The sequence below is a fragment of the Thamnophis sirtalis genome, unplaced genomic scaffold (assembly GCF_051295495.1).
Source record: "Thamnophis sirtalis isolate CommonGarterSnake01/CBP01778 unplaced genomic scaffold, rThaSir2_p1.2 scaffold_5, whole genome shotgun sequence".
NCBI lineage: Eukaryota > Metazoa > Chordata > Lepidosauria > Squamata > Natricidae > Thamnophis > Thamnophis sirtalis.
Genome location: NW_028261385.1, coordinates 57,898,087 through 57,915,635, shown reverse-complemented (window position 1 = coordinate 57,915,635; position 17,549 = coordinate 57,898,087). Strand labels below are relative to the sequence as shown.

The 17,549-nt window shown below is 35.4% G+C and overlaps 1 protein-coding gene and 1 long non-coding RNA gene across 4 annotated transcripts in view; one reads left to right on the top strand and one right to left on the bottom strand.

Moving 5' to 3' along the window:
• The window catches only part of LOC148045391 (uncharacterized), a 212,405-nt gene extending 208,715 nt beyond the window's left edge, over positions 1 to 3,690 (top strand). The window contains exon 3 of one of the 2 annotated variants that reach the window (XR_015696695.1): positions 1,079 to 3,690. This is a non-coding gene — a long non-coding RNA (uncharacterized LOC148045391). The remainder of the gene's footprint in view (positions 1 to 1,078) is intronic. The other variant, XR_015696696.1, reaches the window with a different exon arrangement.
• MEGF10 (multiple EGF like domains 10) overlaps positions 1 to 17,100 on the bottom strand; it is a 97,295-nt gene extending 80,195 nt beyond the window's left edge. For both annotated transcript variants that reach the window (XM_087715876.1, XM_087715875.1), the window contains exon 1: positions 16,906 to 17,100. The gene's annotated coding sequence lies outside the window, so the exon portion shown is untranslated. The remainder of the gene's footprint in view (positions 1 to 16,905) is intronic.
• Between the last annotated feature and the right edge of the window lie 449 nt (positions 17,101 to 17,549).

Genomic DNA, 17,549 nt, shown 5'->3' with positions numbered 1-17,549 from the left:
GTCCACAAGTCTTAAAGCTAAGTTTGAACACCCCTAAGGTTTTTTTCTAAAGCAGTGGTGGACAACCTGGTCCCTACTGCCCACTAGTGGGCATTCCAGCTTTCATAGTGGATGGTAGAGGTTTTCTGTAACTCTGCATTATAAATTTTATAGAGTAAAGTTACTTCCCTGCTTTATAAATCACCATTATTGTGGAACCAGTGGGCAGTTAGAAAATTTTACTGCTAACAGAGATACAAAAGTGGGCGGTAGGTATAAAAAGGTTGACTACCCCTGTTCTAAAGGGTTAGGGGTTCAAGGGTCTTGTAACTTGACAGCTTTAAGACTTGTGTGCTTCAAATGCCAGAGTTTCTGAGCCAACATTTTGTTTGCTAAGCAAGAGCGTTGTTAAGTGAGTTTCACCACATTTTACAAGTTGGCCATGCCCACCCAGTCACATGGCTGACAAGCCCCTCCCACCCGGTCACATGGCTGGCAAGCCGCTCCCACAAAGCAGGCCACACCTACAGAAGAGATTCTAAAAAAATTTGAAACCCACCACTGAACTGTAGGTTGGTTTGGCAATGACATCTGTTTTAGTGACATGCAAGAGTTCAGAAATTATTGCCTGTCTGTACTTTACGAAATGTCCAAGAAGTTTCAAGTTGAACTATAACTTTGTTTATTTACAGTAACGAACTATGACAACTGTTCAGTCTTTAATCTGCTTTTCCTAATCAAAATTTCACCCTCCAGCTAAGTTCCAGATATTTTGGGAAGTAGTAGTCAGTTCATCCCACATCTGTTGGCTTTAGATTTATTATTTAAATATAATAATAGATAAATAACCCAGCCCTAAGGTAAGCTAAGGGGGAAGGAGGAGAGTACAAGAAAGACAATAAATTTGGAAGGGAATAAAGAGAGTGCTAAATCAAAAATCTATTAAGACAACAATTTTGAGTGTAGTAGATAAGTCAATATATTCCAGCGTCTACAATGTTCATCAGGCATATTATGGTTGTTTGCTTCTGTTTTCAATTTCTCATTACTAAAATTTTGTAAATTTATTTGTACCCTCGTGTGTATTAATGTTTTAAAGCAGGAGTCCCCAACATGGAGCGGCACTGCTCCCCTTCATGCCAGCAACTGGTCTGTGCAAACAAGTGAAACGCCATCCGCAGGATGCACGCAGCATGCAAAACCATGTCCACTCTGATTCGCGGAAAAGCCTTTCTTCACGGAGCCAGTCCCTGATGCCCAAAAGATTGGGGGCAGCAAAGATAACTGTAATATATGAATTCAGATGTAAATTGTGCTGATATTACTGATTGCCTGATTTTTCAGTTTCTCACAAAATATTATCTTATTAACTGTGTAAATTCATGTATAATCACAAACTATGGTTTGAAATTATATTGGAAAGGGGCAGTGATTGAAAGCCATACTAAATATAATAGCATGAACAACCAGATGCTCTTAGCATAATTCTTTTAATGCCACAGAATGTAAACCTTGATTAATCAATCTGAAGAGCAAAAGGACTCATTCCTGTTTGCAGAAAAGGATTCACATTCAATATTAAAAGCCATCTGATTAAAAAAAACATAATGGTATAGGACAAAGGTAACAAGGGAAGGGGCCACAGTTAAGCACACCAGCTCTTAGCGTTAAGCATGTCTAGATCCCCTGATCAACATCAACATTTTACAAGCATATAATTTTTCAATAGTAAGTCAGTTACATCAAAAATAAATTTTAAAAGTGTACCCGTTTGTGCGTTTTGATTTCAGTATTTTGATTTCAGCAGTATTTCACTTATTAAGAAGGTAATTCTATTTCCTTTTTTAAAAATGTCAATAGTTTTCCTTCTGAATATATTTAACAATAACAGAAAATCAATGTAAAAAAGTTTTGAGCTATTTGCATGAACCCCCTAGTGTAAAACATGATTGCATCCTAGATCTTTTGCCTAATTATTAAGAAAAATCAAAACAGAAAATCAGTACAGCTGATTAGCATTGCTAAAGTGGTCATATTAGCAATAAATGTAGAAGGTATATTTAACTCTTACTATTTCCAATGCTAAGGCACACATTTTAAAATGTTAAAGAGAATGTGTTAAGAGAATAAAGACTATTTGATAAATGCATCAAATATTTTATAGATTTCAATCCTGCAACTCTGAGAATGTATCCTCTAAAGAAGACAATTTAAAATGCTGGTGATATATAAAATAAAGACACCCAATAAGTACTATTCAGGCCATACTCGGATTACCATTGAGTGATAGAATAACTCAATATTAAATTATGTAATGACAACATTTCAGCGCAATCAAGAAATGCAGCTATTCCTTATTTAACAATGATAATTAGGAGTGGCAATATCATCACTAAGCAACAGAGTCAAAAATCAGGGTATCACATGACTGCACCAACTTACAAAAATAGTTGTGGCAGTGGTTACGCAAACCATGCATAGTTCTTCAGTGCAATGTTACATGAGCACCATTTGTGACTTCCTGCCAGAATCTTCATTACTTTTGTTTGTTAGAAGCTGGCAGTAAAATCACAAATAGCAATCATGCAACCATGGGCCTCTGCAACCATTTGCCAGTTGCCAAGCTCTTGCAGGGGGTTGGACTAGATGACATGCACGGTCCCTTCCAACTCTGTTAATCTGTTAAAATCTGGATACACTGTTGTGGATGCAACTGTGAGAACCAATCTTAAGTCTTGTTGTTATGTGCTGTTGTAATTTAAAACTATTGCTGTGGTTAAATCTGTGCTAGCATTAATTATAATAGGAAAAATATAAAAGAAACTGGTGGATTAGATAATAAACGTTTTTTCAAAAAACCAAAATCTTCATAAATACTATGTTTGAACTGAGGAGGCACTTCCTTGCATTGAGAAACAAGAAAAGAAGAATGTTTTGGAAGTACTGTCCACTTTACACTGAATGATCTCAGACTGGCATCTTCTCCATTAATCTTTTGATAGGAAATTCCTTGCTGTGAGCAATAATGTGAGTATATTTTTATTAACATAAGCAAAAAGGAATTTCAGTTTTCAAACAGTGATCCTTTCAAAATATTTGAATACATTAAATATGACTATATTTTCCTTTAGAAAGTAGATAGTACTGATATTGATAAATATTGATAAATATGTTGAGTTTTCATATATTTTACAAAAAATATTGTTTCTAGTATGACCTAATTAACTACTGAGATACTGCATTAAATAAACAACATTTTTAGTGAAATATTAACTTAATGAGACACTTTATTAAACATGTATTCTCCATAGTAAAAATTAAGAGAGAATGTTCTACAGTTCAGATGCAACATGAGTTATGAAGTAATTTACAATAATTTATTGGTGTGTGTATTACTCTGCGCCACAAAATAAGGAGATGATACATAAGTATACTGTATATCCAACTGGAATTGATAGTTTGTCTCTTATCTTCTAATAGTTTTTAAAATTAGTCTGTTAGAAAATACTTGTGTACACTGGTTATTTGGTATTTTTTTGTTACTGATTATCCTAATCTTTTATTTTCAGAAGCCAAAATCAATAATCTTTGTTTTAACTAAGTCCTTTTAGCTCAGTCACATAAAGCAGAATACAGAGAAATCAATGGAAAAAATATGACAGCATTTCACCCAAATCATAATAATTTTTAACTTTCTTGTTTTTTATTGTATGCAAACCTATAAAGAAGAGCAGAAATAAAATGATGGAGGGGGAAAACCTGTGTCTTCTTTATTAACTTTTCCTATCTTTTTAAAAATATTCATATGTAAATAAAGCCCTCCGTTCAAATTTTGTACTAAGTTTAACTGACAGGTACATTTTGGAAACAGTTGTAGTCTGTCTGCTGAAATAAAGATTAAAAGATCAAGTTTCCCTTAACTTCCAAACTGGTCAAACCACAGCTGGTGCATCAAATTTTGAGCAACTGTTCAATGCAGATACAACAAGGCTTCTGTCTTACAGTTGGGTTTTGCTCAGGTCATCTGCATGTGGCATGGATTAAAGCAGCAGTAAAACTTTTTCAAAATATAAAACTAGGCTAAACAGTGAGATTATAGACCAAACTCTTCCGATACTAGATTTTGCCTTCTAATATGTTCTTCAGAGGGATTAAATTCACAAGGCAAAACTGTATGAACTTACATTTTTGCAACAGTATTGAAAGAATGAAAAAGATGTGATTTAAAAAATAAAAAAAGGCAAAGGGAATAGAAAATAATATGTGGAGGGAAATCTCTCAAGCAAATATGTTTTCAACAGGAACAATTCATTTCCTTGTACCAAAAAAATCTCCTTATATATATTTTTAAAAAAATTAACTAACAAAGCATCTCTTTTATTAATGCAATTAATTCTTTATCTTCAGAATTGGATATCAGAATTTTGCTGATATAAATCAACTAACCTATTTCATTATTTTTAAATAAATACATAAATGTAATAAATAAATAAATAAATTTAAATTTTTAAATTATTTTTATAAATTAAAAGAAACATGAAAATTAATGAAACCAAATTATGAAAACCTCTTTTCAAAGGGAAAAAATCATAGTAAATTATGTTAGAAAAATACAACAGAAAATAAGGCTTTTATTTTTTTTTTTCATTTTCACAAAGTAAGCTATCCCTAACCATACAAATAAAGCATTTTCTCATAGAGAAATCAGTAGTGGCTATATCAGTGCAGCTTATTAATAAGCAAGTCCTTTAAACAAGGACTGAACTATCAATAGTTTTTTAGTTATTATTCCACATTGGAAAAGTATCTTATGTATGCTTACTATAGAATATATCCAAACAATTTAGATGTGAATATATTTAAGAGCAAAGACTGCATTCATTGCTGCCCAGAGAGATTTTATTTTTCTCTCCTTGTAACACAAACAAGCCTCTCCAGATATAATGTATATGGGCATATGCAGGAAGAAAATACTTACCGGTATATTATATTTTCCAGTTGCATTGAATTAAACAACTTTCCTCACAACTTGAACAGGATTTCTCTGACAAGAGTTTAGGGCTGATATAAATATTCTTTTTGATGTAATAGAAATCAGCTTGAGATGAAAACAATTCAAGCTTGTGTATTTATATATTACACCTTTTCAACCAATGGCACCAAATATTTCAATTTCAGATTTTAACCACAGGTCATAATTAACTACCTAGACAGAACATTAGTCTTATCGTACTGAATTGTAAAATCAATTCTGATTCATTTTAATCCAAATGTACCATTTTAAAATGTAGGCCGTCCTCAACTTGCCACCATTCGTTTAATCACTATTCAAAGTTACAACAGCATTAAAAAAGTGACTTATGACCAGTTTTCACATTTAATGGCTGCTGCAGTTTCCCCAGAGTCATGTGATCAAACTTTGGGTGCTTAGCAACCAGCATGTATTTGCAAGGCTTGCAGCATTCCAGAGTCCTGGGCTTGCCATTTGCAACCTTCCTAGAGTGCTTCTAGCAAGCAAAGTCAAAGGAGGAAGCCAGATTTGCTTAACAACTTCATTGATTCACTTAACAAAAAGGCTGTGAAATAGAGCATGATTCATTTAACAACTGTCTTGCTTAGCAAGGAAACTTTTTGGCTCAATTGTGGTCGTAAGTCGAGGACTGCCTGTATATGCATATGTCCTTAAGCACTTGATTAATGACGAGCAAATGAAACTGAGCTGCTACATATGAATTTATACAGCCACAGCCCTTTGCTAGATACTTTGAATTTAACCAAAAGAAGGTAAAAGATCAAGCTCACTAATCCCTAGGCCTGTACCTAGTGCTTGCATATTTATTACCATTACTGGAGAATTATTCTTCAGGTCTGAAACTGAAATAACAGACAATAAAGCCTCCTTGTAAAGCTTTTAATAACATAATTCCTTACTTTCTTTGTCAAATATATGCTCCCTAAGTACTGCAATAATCAAATTCCTTTTCTTTCTTTTCTTTTTGAGTAAAGTAAGAATTATATGTCATGGGAGGGATCAGGATTTTAGAGATGCTTAGGTGGGCATGGCCAAAAAAGGTTGGGAACCACTGCACTAAATGTACTTTCCTAACAGTTGCGATCAGTAACATACCTTGTCTTCCTGCTTTGGTGGGCTAGGTAGATTTAACTATGGATATTTGTGAACCTATCATCAGTATCCTAAAATACAGGATGCTTGATCAGGGATTCTGATTCATGATGATAATCTTGCCATGATTCTTTGCCCTAAGTGAGTGTGTGTGTGTGTGTGTGTGTGTGTGTGTGTGAGAGAGAGAGAGAGAGAGAGAGAGAGAGAGAGAGAGAGAGAGAGAGAGAGAGAGAGAGAAATATCCTATATTTTATTGATGTATTATAAAAGCAGCATTATTAAAATTAGAAAATAACTGTCATGATTATATGAATTACAATTCTTCAGTTACTCTGTGCTACATTAGAAAATCCTAAATTTTGATTTTTCTTATTTTAAAATATATTAATATTGCAATAGAAGATAATATACATATATAACTTGGGATTGATCTGTAGAGTCCTTCATGCTTCTAAGCTTGGTTGTTTCCTTGCAAATGTTTCATTACCCAACTAGATAACATCAAGATGTTATCTAGTTAGGTAATAAAACACCTGCAAAGCCAATCACCAAACTCAGGGCTCACCAAAAACTCCATGTATTAATATTGATTATTTAATATAGAAATTGCAACTTTTTTGGACAAAGATACAGTAATTAAATTCTGCTAAAATAATGCACTGCAATTTAAGATATACTTCACTGAGAGCTCATGCAAGCCTTCCAGGCATAATTTAGAAAGTATTTTTGAACAGCGTATGGTCTATTACTCACTTTCCCACCCACCATGTCTGGTATGGCTGAAAATCCCAAAGGATTATTTTTATATTTAAATAAAGGTTCTTCTTGTAAAAATTGCTATCTACAAATAGTAACAGTCTGTCTAGCCTTTATTAACTTAACCTACTCAGCTGTGTTGTCACTTTTCCTAGAAGGCTTGATATAGTTGGAAGAAAGAATATATTACTGTATAGACAAATTCCAATTCTAGATTAGGCATAGATGTGTTAATTGTTTCTTCAGCTTCTTCCTTGTTTAGTGCTAAACATAATCAGAAAGTTATGTTTTACAAAAAAAATCCTATGGATGCTATTGAATTATTGCAGATCTGTAACTACTAGTTATTGTTTTAGGTATGCTATTAGTACAAAATAGTTTGTTATTTCGATGGTATATTATTTCTAGATTGAAATAATACAATTGAATTATTGCATAATTGCATGTTATGATATTTTATTTATTGTAGGAGATGACTAGGCTGAGTCGGAAGGAGTGGACAAATGTGTCACAAGTCACAAGTCCCTACACGCCTGCAAGAGATCTAAGTTAGCCCACCCTGAATGTCTATATTATCTCCCGCTCCATTCCTTTGATGGTTAGTTGGTCAAATTCTTTTAGAGAGTTTAAGCTGCAATAAATCTTTATACACATTTGAACTGCCTGAATCTCCTGATTTCCCCGGCACTTGACATTTATTATTATATTTTATGACAATTGTAATTAAAAATTAAGTCAGACAAACGGTTAACACAGTGAACAGACTATGAGATGCTAGAAGCTTGGCATTCAGATAAATCAGCCATTAATAGACACATGGACATAAACCACATTTACACATCATTCAAAAGAGACAATAAAAAGTTACAAAAGAAACAAAAAGACCAGAACATATCTTTTCCAACAATCAACATCCAGAGGAGCAGGATAACATGAGACAAATTAGTTGCTTCCATAAAAAGCACCTTTGGGACAAACATGACCTGGATGACTAAAAATATCTATAGACTTTTGGCCATACAATTTGGAATGAACACCTTTTGAATTGTGTGGGAGTAGGAATAGATTTCCAGAGAAAAAAATTGCAGACTAATTGCAGAAATGTCTTCAAAGAAAAACAAGTTGCCTCCAGAAAAAGCACCTTTGTTTCCCGATTGAAAAAAATCACTGTTATCTAGTTTAAAATATTCAGCCAATGAAGGTGGTATCAAATTAAAACATTTAAATGAGAATCACAACATTTAAATATAATTTATTGGCTCTACTTATGGAATGATCTTAGAATAGGTAACTTTAGTAATTAATTAAAACTGGTAATTTAATTAAAGCTGACATACAATTACCTGGTTTCATTGGCAACTGATATCATTTTTAATGGCCATAGATGGTCTCTTAAATGGACAATTAGAATGAAAAAAAATTAAAATGTGGTTTGGTGGATATAGGGTGAGGTCATTTTGTAGTATGAAATACAAAGAGAAATGAAAGAAATGACAGCTTCTTATCTATAATTAACTGGGATTGGAAGAGTAGCTTTGGGGAAGAGGGGAATGGCCACCCGTGTTATCAATTTTAGAATGTTCCTTCATTCTAAAATAAAAAATGCTCTACTTTTATATTTGCAAAACAAAGCAATTAGTACAAAAGAACTGTAAAAGAAATAAAGCCAAACAGATTCTAGTTGAAAGTTACAGCTGTTTTCAAGGAAAAGTGAATAATCCCAGATATTTTCTAACCTTAATTCTGCCAAGTTCTCCTTGAATTTAAGCAGACTAAAACTGCAGTTCAACATGTATATAATGGTTTCTTTGTCTAGCTGTCACATGAATAGCATTGTTACCATTATTGTTACATAAGATTTAAAATGGAAAAGATGCTTTTCTTTAAATTACCAGCTTTCCAGAGTTGCAGAGCTGTTAAACTGATTAAGTAGTAAATAGTTTTCCTACTGTCTGTTACATCAAAATTTAGAGGCATGAGTTACTTATTTTTAATTATATAATAGTCTTTTTATATCAATGTTCTGCTGTCAGGATTATTTGCAAAGCATTAATATCACAGCATAATTTAATATCAGTGTGATATGTATCTAAAGGTTTCCTACAGAGCAGTTGTCCCTAAAGATCACTGAATTCTTCAGTGTGGTTCACAATCACCAGTTGCCTCACTGCTGAATGAAAGAATTCAACATATGTAAACCCCATCATGTTAGAAGACCAAATGACAATAAAAATGAGTAAGCAGACTGAATTGCCTTCATCCTGTGATCTGCCTTACAGGATGTTGTTGAAAAAAGTCAAAACAAAAAGGGTAATCTTTATTTAGTTATACCAATAGATCGAGATGTGTTTGCAGCTGACTCTGTGTGTGTGTGTGTGTGTGTGTGTGTGTGTGTGTGTGTGTGTGTGTGTGTATGTGTATACATATATATATATATATATATATATTCTTGTGAGAATATTGCAATGTGTTTGCATCTCTTTGTGTAAAGATGTGGATTTTAAGAAGGGAAAGACAAAACTTCTTAAGGATGTATAGTATGTCCTCCATTGCATGTTCATGACATGTATATAAAATACTTCTAATATGTTAAATTTAGAATATGTATAGTTACATGCAGAAGCATTCCATGATATTTTGTTGTTGCAAGCAAAACAAAGATGCATACTTTGGGGAAATAACAAGATGAACTGTCCAGAGCCTGTACTGGTTAGGTAGAATGTCATTAGGATTCATTACAGTGAATATATATATATATATATATATATATATATATATATATATATATATATATATATATATATATATATATATATATATATATATATATATATATATATATATATATATATATATATATATATATATACATACAGGGCGGGGCATAACCTTTTCCTAGGGGGTCACAGCAACACTTGTAATAACAACACAAATAATTCATACACCATTCGAAAGCCCATCAAAAACTGAGTTTATTGACACGATTTAATAGTCAGTATGACCACCATTAGCCCTTCGAACAGCATTCAAACGAGGTGGATAAGAACACAACAAATCTTCAAACAGTTCCGTTCGATTTTCCAGATTTTTCAACACAGTTTCCAAATTCATTCTCAAAGTTTCAACCGAAACAAATTTAACATTTAATAGCTCATTCAATTCAGTTTTTTATGGGCTTTAAAATGAGGTGTCGTGGAAGTTGTAAACTGCTGTCGATCTTGCTGTGACCCCCTAGGAAAAGGTTATGCCCCGCCCTGAAAATCGAACGGAACTGTTTGAAGATTTGTTGTGTTCTTATCCACCTTGTTTGAATGCTGTTCGAAGGGCTAATGGTGGTCATACTGACTATTAAATCATGTCAATAAACTCAGTTTTTGATGGGCTTTCGAATGGTGTATGAATTATTTGTGTTGTTATTACAAGTGTTGCTGTGACCCCCTAGGAAAAGGTTATGCCCCGCCCTGTATGTATGTGTGTGTGTGTGTGTGTGTGTATATATATATATATATATAATATATAAAATATATATTTTAAAAAAACAAATGCCATATTCTAAAAGCTATTTGAAAGTCTTTTCTTTACTTGCTTCCACATGTCTGAAGGCAATATTGAGATATAGGAAGAGCACTTATAATTTTCCAGAATTTGCTGAATAAGACCTTGCCTAATATTATTGCTGGTTCTGTCCAAAATATTCAAAATCTTTCATAACAGCTAAAAGGTTGGAATTTTAACCTTGACAATTGATATATTAAAACCAGGTTGGTAATATGTAGGACGTTATTAAGTATTATTTGCTCTGATGAACTCAGTCCACTACTTCTGTTGTAGTATGCAAATAGAAATAGCAATAATACATAGACTTATATACAGCCCCCTAGTGCTATGATGGCAAACTTTTGACACATGTGCCCAAAGTGGCACACAGAGCCATCTTTCCAGGGACATCAGTTGTTGCCCGTTGATCTTCTGGGTTCTGGCACACACATGTACACTGTCCAGCTGGTTTTCGCACATGGGGAGCATTAGAAACCAGAAGAGCAGTTCCCCAGCGCGCATGCACTCATCGGGAAGCTGAGCTTCAAGTTTTCTGTGCAAGAATACATGCCAGCCAACTGGTCTTCGTGTATGCATGCATGCCAGAAACTGGAAGACCAGGTGACCATTGCGTATGTCCAGGCCGGAAACTGGAAGACCAGCTTCTCGGCACACACATGTGTGCCAGAAAGCTGCTCTTCTGTTTTTTGGCAGTCACACATGCATGCACACTCCCATTTCAACAGTCGTGCTGAAAAAGTTCACCAACACTGCCCTAGTGCTTTACCACACTTTCTGGGCAGTTTCCAGAGTCAGCATATTGCCCCCAACAATCTGCATCCTCATTTTACCAACCTCAGAAGATGGAAAGCTGAGTCAACCTTGAGCCAGTCAGCATTGACCTCCAGACTGTGGATAGAGTTAGCCTGCAATACTAGGTTCTAAATACTGTGCCAACATGGTGTATGATATGTTTATCAAAATATGTTATAATTCAAGTTAAATTCAGGAGTGGATTTACCTTTAAAACTCCTCTTGGCTTAACCATCACTTGGTACTGTCAGTATTTTAATTATAGGAACTATAAATCACAGTAAAAAGAATTTTGGGATCTTCCCTTTAGAAATAGCATAGGTCATTCAGTATATTCACTTTGTGCAAAATGGAAAAAAAAACATTTACTTGAGTTCAATGAAGAGTTACATTCCTTATAAATGTACTCATTCATAAAAACAGTTAAGATAAAATTTCAAATGAAGAGACTCGGGGTTAACTTCTAGTATACAAGTAATAAATACCTTTTATTGTGTCTGGGAAGGTTTGGAAGAAAAGACACTGGCATGCTCAATAGACATTTAGAGTGGTGTGCTTTCATTAAGGTAGTAACAACTCAATTTCTCTGCATCATCTGAGTAAGGAGATTATTCCTTTCATTTAAGGAATTAGGCCCTAAAAGGTAGTCTGGAAGACCGTAGTAATCCTTCTGGTCTTCCTATTCTATAATCCAGTTTGTATCTCCAAGCCCATGTAAATGATTTCCACCTTACATTGAAGACTAAAATAACAGTATTGTGCAGAAGCACCAGGTTTCTTTAAAATCATATTATCTAGATACAGTAATTATATTTAACTATAACCAATGAGACTTGAGCATCATTATCAATTAATAAAGATGAGCTAAGTCTTTTTATTACATAAAAGAAAAAGCTGTTAAAAACAAGATCTGTTTGACCTCATGTCGTAATGCTTCAAACTTTGACTGGTTTGCTTACTTACAATTTGAATCTCTGCTTTTACTTTGAATATGCTCCTGGGACAGTGGTGGGTTGCAGCCAGTATGCCCCGGTACGGGCGTACCGGTAGCTACCGGGAGCACTGGGTACCATTCCGGTATGGTGCTCCGGAGGGCCCGCCTGCCCGTCCGAGCTCCTTACCTGTATTTGAGCTCTTCGGCACTTCCGCATATGCGCATGTAGCATACGGTGCCTGGCAATGCTCCGCCGAGCAGCTGGAGCATCGCAGAGGCATCGCAGAGGCATTATGGAGGCATTGCGGAGGTAAGGATGCATGTGCATGTGTGTGCGCATGCTGCATACGTGCATGTGGGGGACGCTGAGCCCCGTTGCATCATACCGGTAGCAATGGGATCCGGAACCCACTACTGTCCTGAGCTAATCGTTTACTGGCATTGTTTTCTATATAGAATATCTGATGCTTGCATTAAACTTTGACTCTCTTGGTATAACCATACTGACTTTGGTCTAATTCCCTATTTGAATAATTTCAAGATGGAACAGTTCATTTCCAATTAGTGTCAAGCTTTATAGGTTTCTGGAGAAGATTTATTTCATTTTTCTTGAAACTGTTCCACTGCATTTTGAAACCAATTAATACATCTTATTTTAAAAATCAAGCTATATTTTTTGGCTTAGCTAAAAAAATGTCATATGGCTAGCACATTAAATGCTCATCTCTCCATAAAATAATTTTATAACAATCTTTTTTCAGATTAAGCAGTTTAAAGTGATTTCTAACATTGATCAGTATAAAGTAGTTATTTTTCCTTCAACAGCATAGAAATTGAAGTTGAAAATGTAATGAACATTTATCTTCTTGGCTTACTGCCTTTCCACTGCACAAAGGGTTGTAATTTTCTTTTTCTTATCTATAACGTTGAAACAAAAGCACTAAAATTCCAATCATTGTATGTGTGTTTATCAAATAATGTTAATATTTAGCATGTAAAAAAATGCAAAGTGAAATATTATTGAATCAAATTTTTTAAGAGCAAGCTGGAATACATGTCAAAAAGTGTACATATTTTTAAATTCACACAGTGCATAAATATGCCCTGTAATATATTCATTATTCAATTATCAAGGTTCTCCATTACAGTTGACTGCCATTCTTAACATGGCCCTAAAAAAATGTAAATAAACTATTCAGCAGCATGCTAGTTACTCACTTTACTGTTGTGCTAAGTCCATTTCCTTACATCCTATACTGCATGCACATCATGAAGAACACACATTGTTAATTATGTATGCTCTCATTTTGAATAGTGTTACTGGGTATTCAGGAATGTTTACAGAGAAAAATGAAGTCTGAAGCCAGTTTTCACTTTCAGCCTTGCATCACATATGGAGCTCAATCAATGGGCACATTCTTTTGAAGTACAAAACAGTGGCTTAGCTGGTTAGAAAACTTCCACTTTTACAGATCTGTACAAGCTTCTCAACTGCTAAACATTTACTCTCCAAGAGCTACCTTAGTCTTGTATCCAGCTTAACCAATATTGAGGAAATAAGTAATTTTGGTCGTTTTGAAATTGAAAAAGAAAAGGAGTGAAATTGTATTTTATCTATTTCGTATATTTGTTAACCACTCAATGACCTTGATTCTTTTATAAGCTAAAAATATAGAACACAAAGGAATAAGTAAATGATGGTAAAATGACTGATACAAAACAAATAAAACCAACAGCCCTACAATTCAAACACAGAAGGAAAGTAAGTTAGAAAACTAAGAAATCATGTGTGCTTGAAGGATATCTCACTAGAGGCAATGTAATATATCTAAAGACAATTGATACAATTTAAAATATTTAAATTTTATTTTTTTGTCTAACAAGTATTATAAAAATTAAAAGTATGACAAAAAAGTGCAATCATTAAAAAAATTAACCTAATAACCCTATTAACCCTAATCCTGTTAACACTATCACAGAGCATAGTAATACTTCTTGAAGGGTTTCAGAAAAAAGGAATAAAGATGACAATCAGGATCAGATAAAATAATCAATATGTTTTTGAGTGTTTCTCTTAAAAATTCCATTACATGATAGAGTCATATCAAACTATTCAACCACTAATAAAATCTCATACCTTAAATTAATGGATAAGTCTGTTATCCTAAACTTTATTATTATAGTTTCATTGGTTTCAAAGTCCACCATGCAAGTTTAATTTGTTGAATATTTTGAACTCCAACAAAAGTTGAAAGACTTCATTCAGGTGAATGAAATGTATAATCAATGAAATATGAAAACCATGCTGCTTATCATTAGTAGGAATTACCATATCGGGGGCATAAAAGGATTACTTTTATTTTATTATTTTATTTCTTTCACAGAAATTCTGTGAATTTCTCTATGCTCAGGAAGGCCTCATTATCATCTCATTTACTTGCTAGAGCAAAAAGTAACTCTGCTGTTACTCTGGTGTCCCGATAGATGGGATCACTGATCTTCCTCCTCACAAAAATAGCCAAGAAATTATTTCTAGAAGTTCATTACTGATGTTATCCACATATCACAATTTAAGAAAACAAGATACACCCTCTCTTTTTGTTCATGCATCAGTGAGAAAGGTGAATCAGAGAACATTCTATTATACCCATTTTGAATACAATGCTTGTGAACTGTTGTTTATTTATTCTGTTTGTGTTATTAGCTATAGTTATCAGAGCTGCAATAAAACATTACATTGTGAACTGAACTTTTAGTCATTTTTCTTTTGTATCTCCACTATTTCTCCCACCCAACTAATTTGAGCTCACTCGTAAATTATTGGCTTATTTCAGTCACCCAAGAAATTTCTCTAAACATTCTGTTGTTACAATGCACGTCTGCTAATACTCCTTGTACCTGAAGATTGAGGAATAGAAGCCATTAACAGCTATAATACAGCGAATACTATAGGACTTAATCATGTCTGAGACAAGTAAACAACACCAGAGGCTTTTGTAACTGTGCAAATCCGAGTCCTACAAAAGATTCTCTTTTACGGCAGGATGGGAAAGTGCTATGGAATGTCAAACCATCAAATCTAATTAACTGGTTTATTGATAGTGGTCAAGTGTTTGAAGACCAGTGAGCCTGCCAAGTTCTTGTTGGGGAGAATCAAATTACAAACAGCTAACCCTTAATTTGTAAAACAAGACATTCTGTCAGTCAGTCTATGCTTGCTATTTTTGTTGTCCATACGGATCACAAAAAGGGCAGCTTTGTAAACAAGACAGTGTACCATCACTCAGTTAAAAAAAAAAAAAAACACTGTACAGACTCACTGGACAAGAGCCTAATGCTAGGAAAGATTGAGGGCAAAAGAAGAATGGGACGACAGAGTATGAGGTGGTTGGATGGAGTCACCGAAGCAGTAGGCTTAAATGGACTCCAGAAGTTGGTAGAGGACAGGAAGAACAGGAAGGCCTGGAGGAACGTAGTCCATCAGGTCGCGATGGGTCGGAAATGACTTCACAACTAACAACAACAGATTTCATTTGCTGCAAGGTCCTTTAGAGTCACTTCACATATTCAAAGTAGTGATAGTGGTAACTTAATTAAAAAACAGATTGGTGGACATTGTTTAGTTTAAATTTCATGGTTGAATGATGGAAAAAAAACTCTGTATTAAACTAATCAAATTACAAATTATTAATGAAACAAAGGGTGCCGACCCAACTTTTCTAGAAAATAAATGTTTTACTGAATTGAAAAAAAAACCACATTAACTTCTGAAGTGGGGCATAAAAGGAAAGGTACTAGAGTGCCTCATTTTTTCTCTCTCTCAAAATAAAGTTATATTAAGAAAAGTCTCATAAGAAGATAGTGAAAATTGAGAAACCAAAGATAAATTGGTAAAAATGTGGGCAAGTTAACCTTAGAATAACTGAAAGACTAATCACATTATTGGGAGACCAGCTTTGATGGGCAAAACCTACTTCATGATGAATCAAATGAAACAAACAAGATGCTAACAAGTTATGATATTCATGTAGTTGCTTACCAAGCACATCGAAATAATATTAAAGTAACAAAAATATCTTTACAATCCTCAAGGCATGTCGCAACTTTTCAGCACCCCTAACGTTTGGAAATTGAAAGTTGAAAAATTTGACAAGCCCTAGAATCATATGGGCATTTTGGACTTACAAAGGTATCCTTTCCTGGTCCATCTCCAACTCCAAAAACATCACGCCAAAAGACAACAAATCCATTTCCATCCTTGGAAGATCGCAATTTTACACAACAATGGCACAGGTGTATGTAGGTATGTGTGACTCCCCATCAATCCCTGCAACACGCAGCAAATCAGTCTCAGAAAACACGAAGAGGGGGGTGTTAATTGTCCAGAGCCTTTTCTGAAGCCTTCCCTCCGCACTTTCACCCAACAGAGATTTCGCGTGTATAGCCCAATCAACCCCCTCTGCCATCATTCAGACACACCCGGGGCATCCCACAATCACCTGAACAGTTTTAAGTTCTCTAACGTGCCTGCGTATCGGTCTGGCCAGACATCCTTCGTTTTTGAAGTATAGATCTCTTAGATTATCTATATATTATTTTACACCCGACGACTTTACGAACTCTTAACGGGGCGAACTAAATCGCCACCTCCCCACCGTGAAGTCCTCGGCGCCCCCAACCTCTCTCCCCGCCCGAAAAAGTCCTCGACAAATCGCATCCCCGAAATAAGGCACCTGCCTCTCCTGCTTCTTACATGCCTCACCTTTTAAGCTGAGCTGTCGGGGCGACGGACGGGGCGGGGGGGGGGGTGTCTCTCAGGGAAGGTCTTCCGTCGTGCCCGCAGACTTAAATGTTCCTCCTTTGCTACCGTGCTTCCTTGGAAAGCGCCATCGTTTGCTCTGGGTCGTCCGAGCTGAAGACCGCGAAGTCTCTCAAATTGGCCCGAGTTAAAAAAAAAAAAAAACCGGCGAAGCTCCGAAGACGAAGCTGCTAAGCTGCTCCCGTCCCACGGAGTTGTTCTGCGTCCGCTCTGCGGGACAAGGCGCGGAGGACTGGGGGACGGGGGGGGGGGTGGATCGCCTCAGAAGCGCCAAGCAGCGCCTCCTGCTGCTTTTGTGCCTCGGAAGCGCTTCTTCTCGGGGATTCGATGCAAGGCGCTATTCAGCCTCCCAGCCGGACCGGCCAGTAACACGCAAAAGTGGTTGGCAGCAAACTTGGAGCGGCGAAGCTCCGGCCCAGAGACGATTTGTGAAGAGTGAGTGGAAGCTTGCAGAATCCTCGTCCGGGGTAGGAAAAAGGTGCCCGAGGCCCAAGAGCGTGAAGCAAAGGGACATTTCATTCTCCTCCCAATCCAAGCAGAGACGCGCGTATGATTCCGTTCCGCAAAACATCCTTCGGATCGCACCT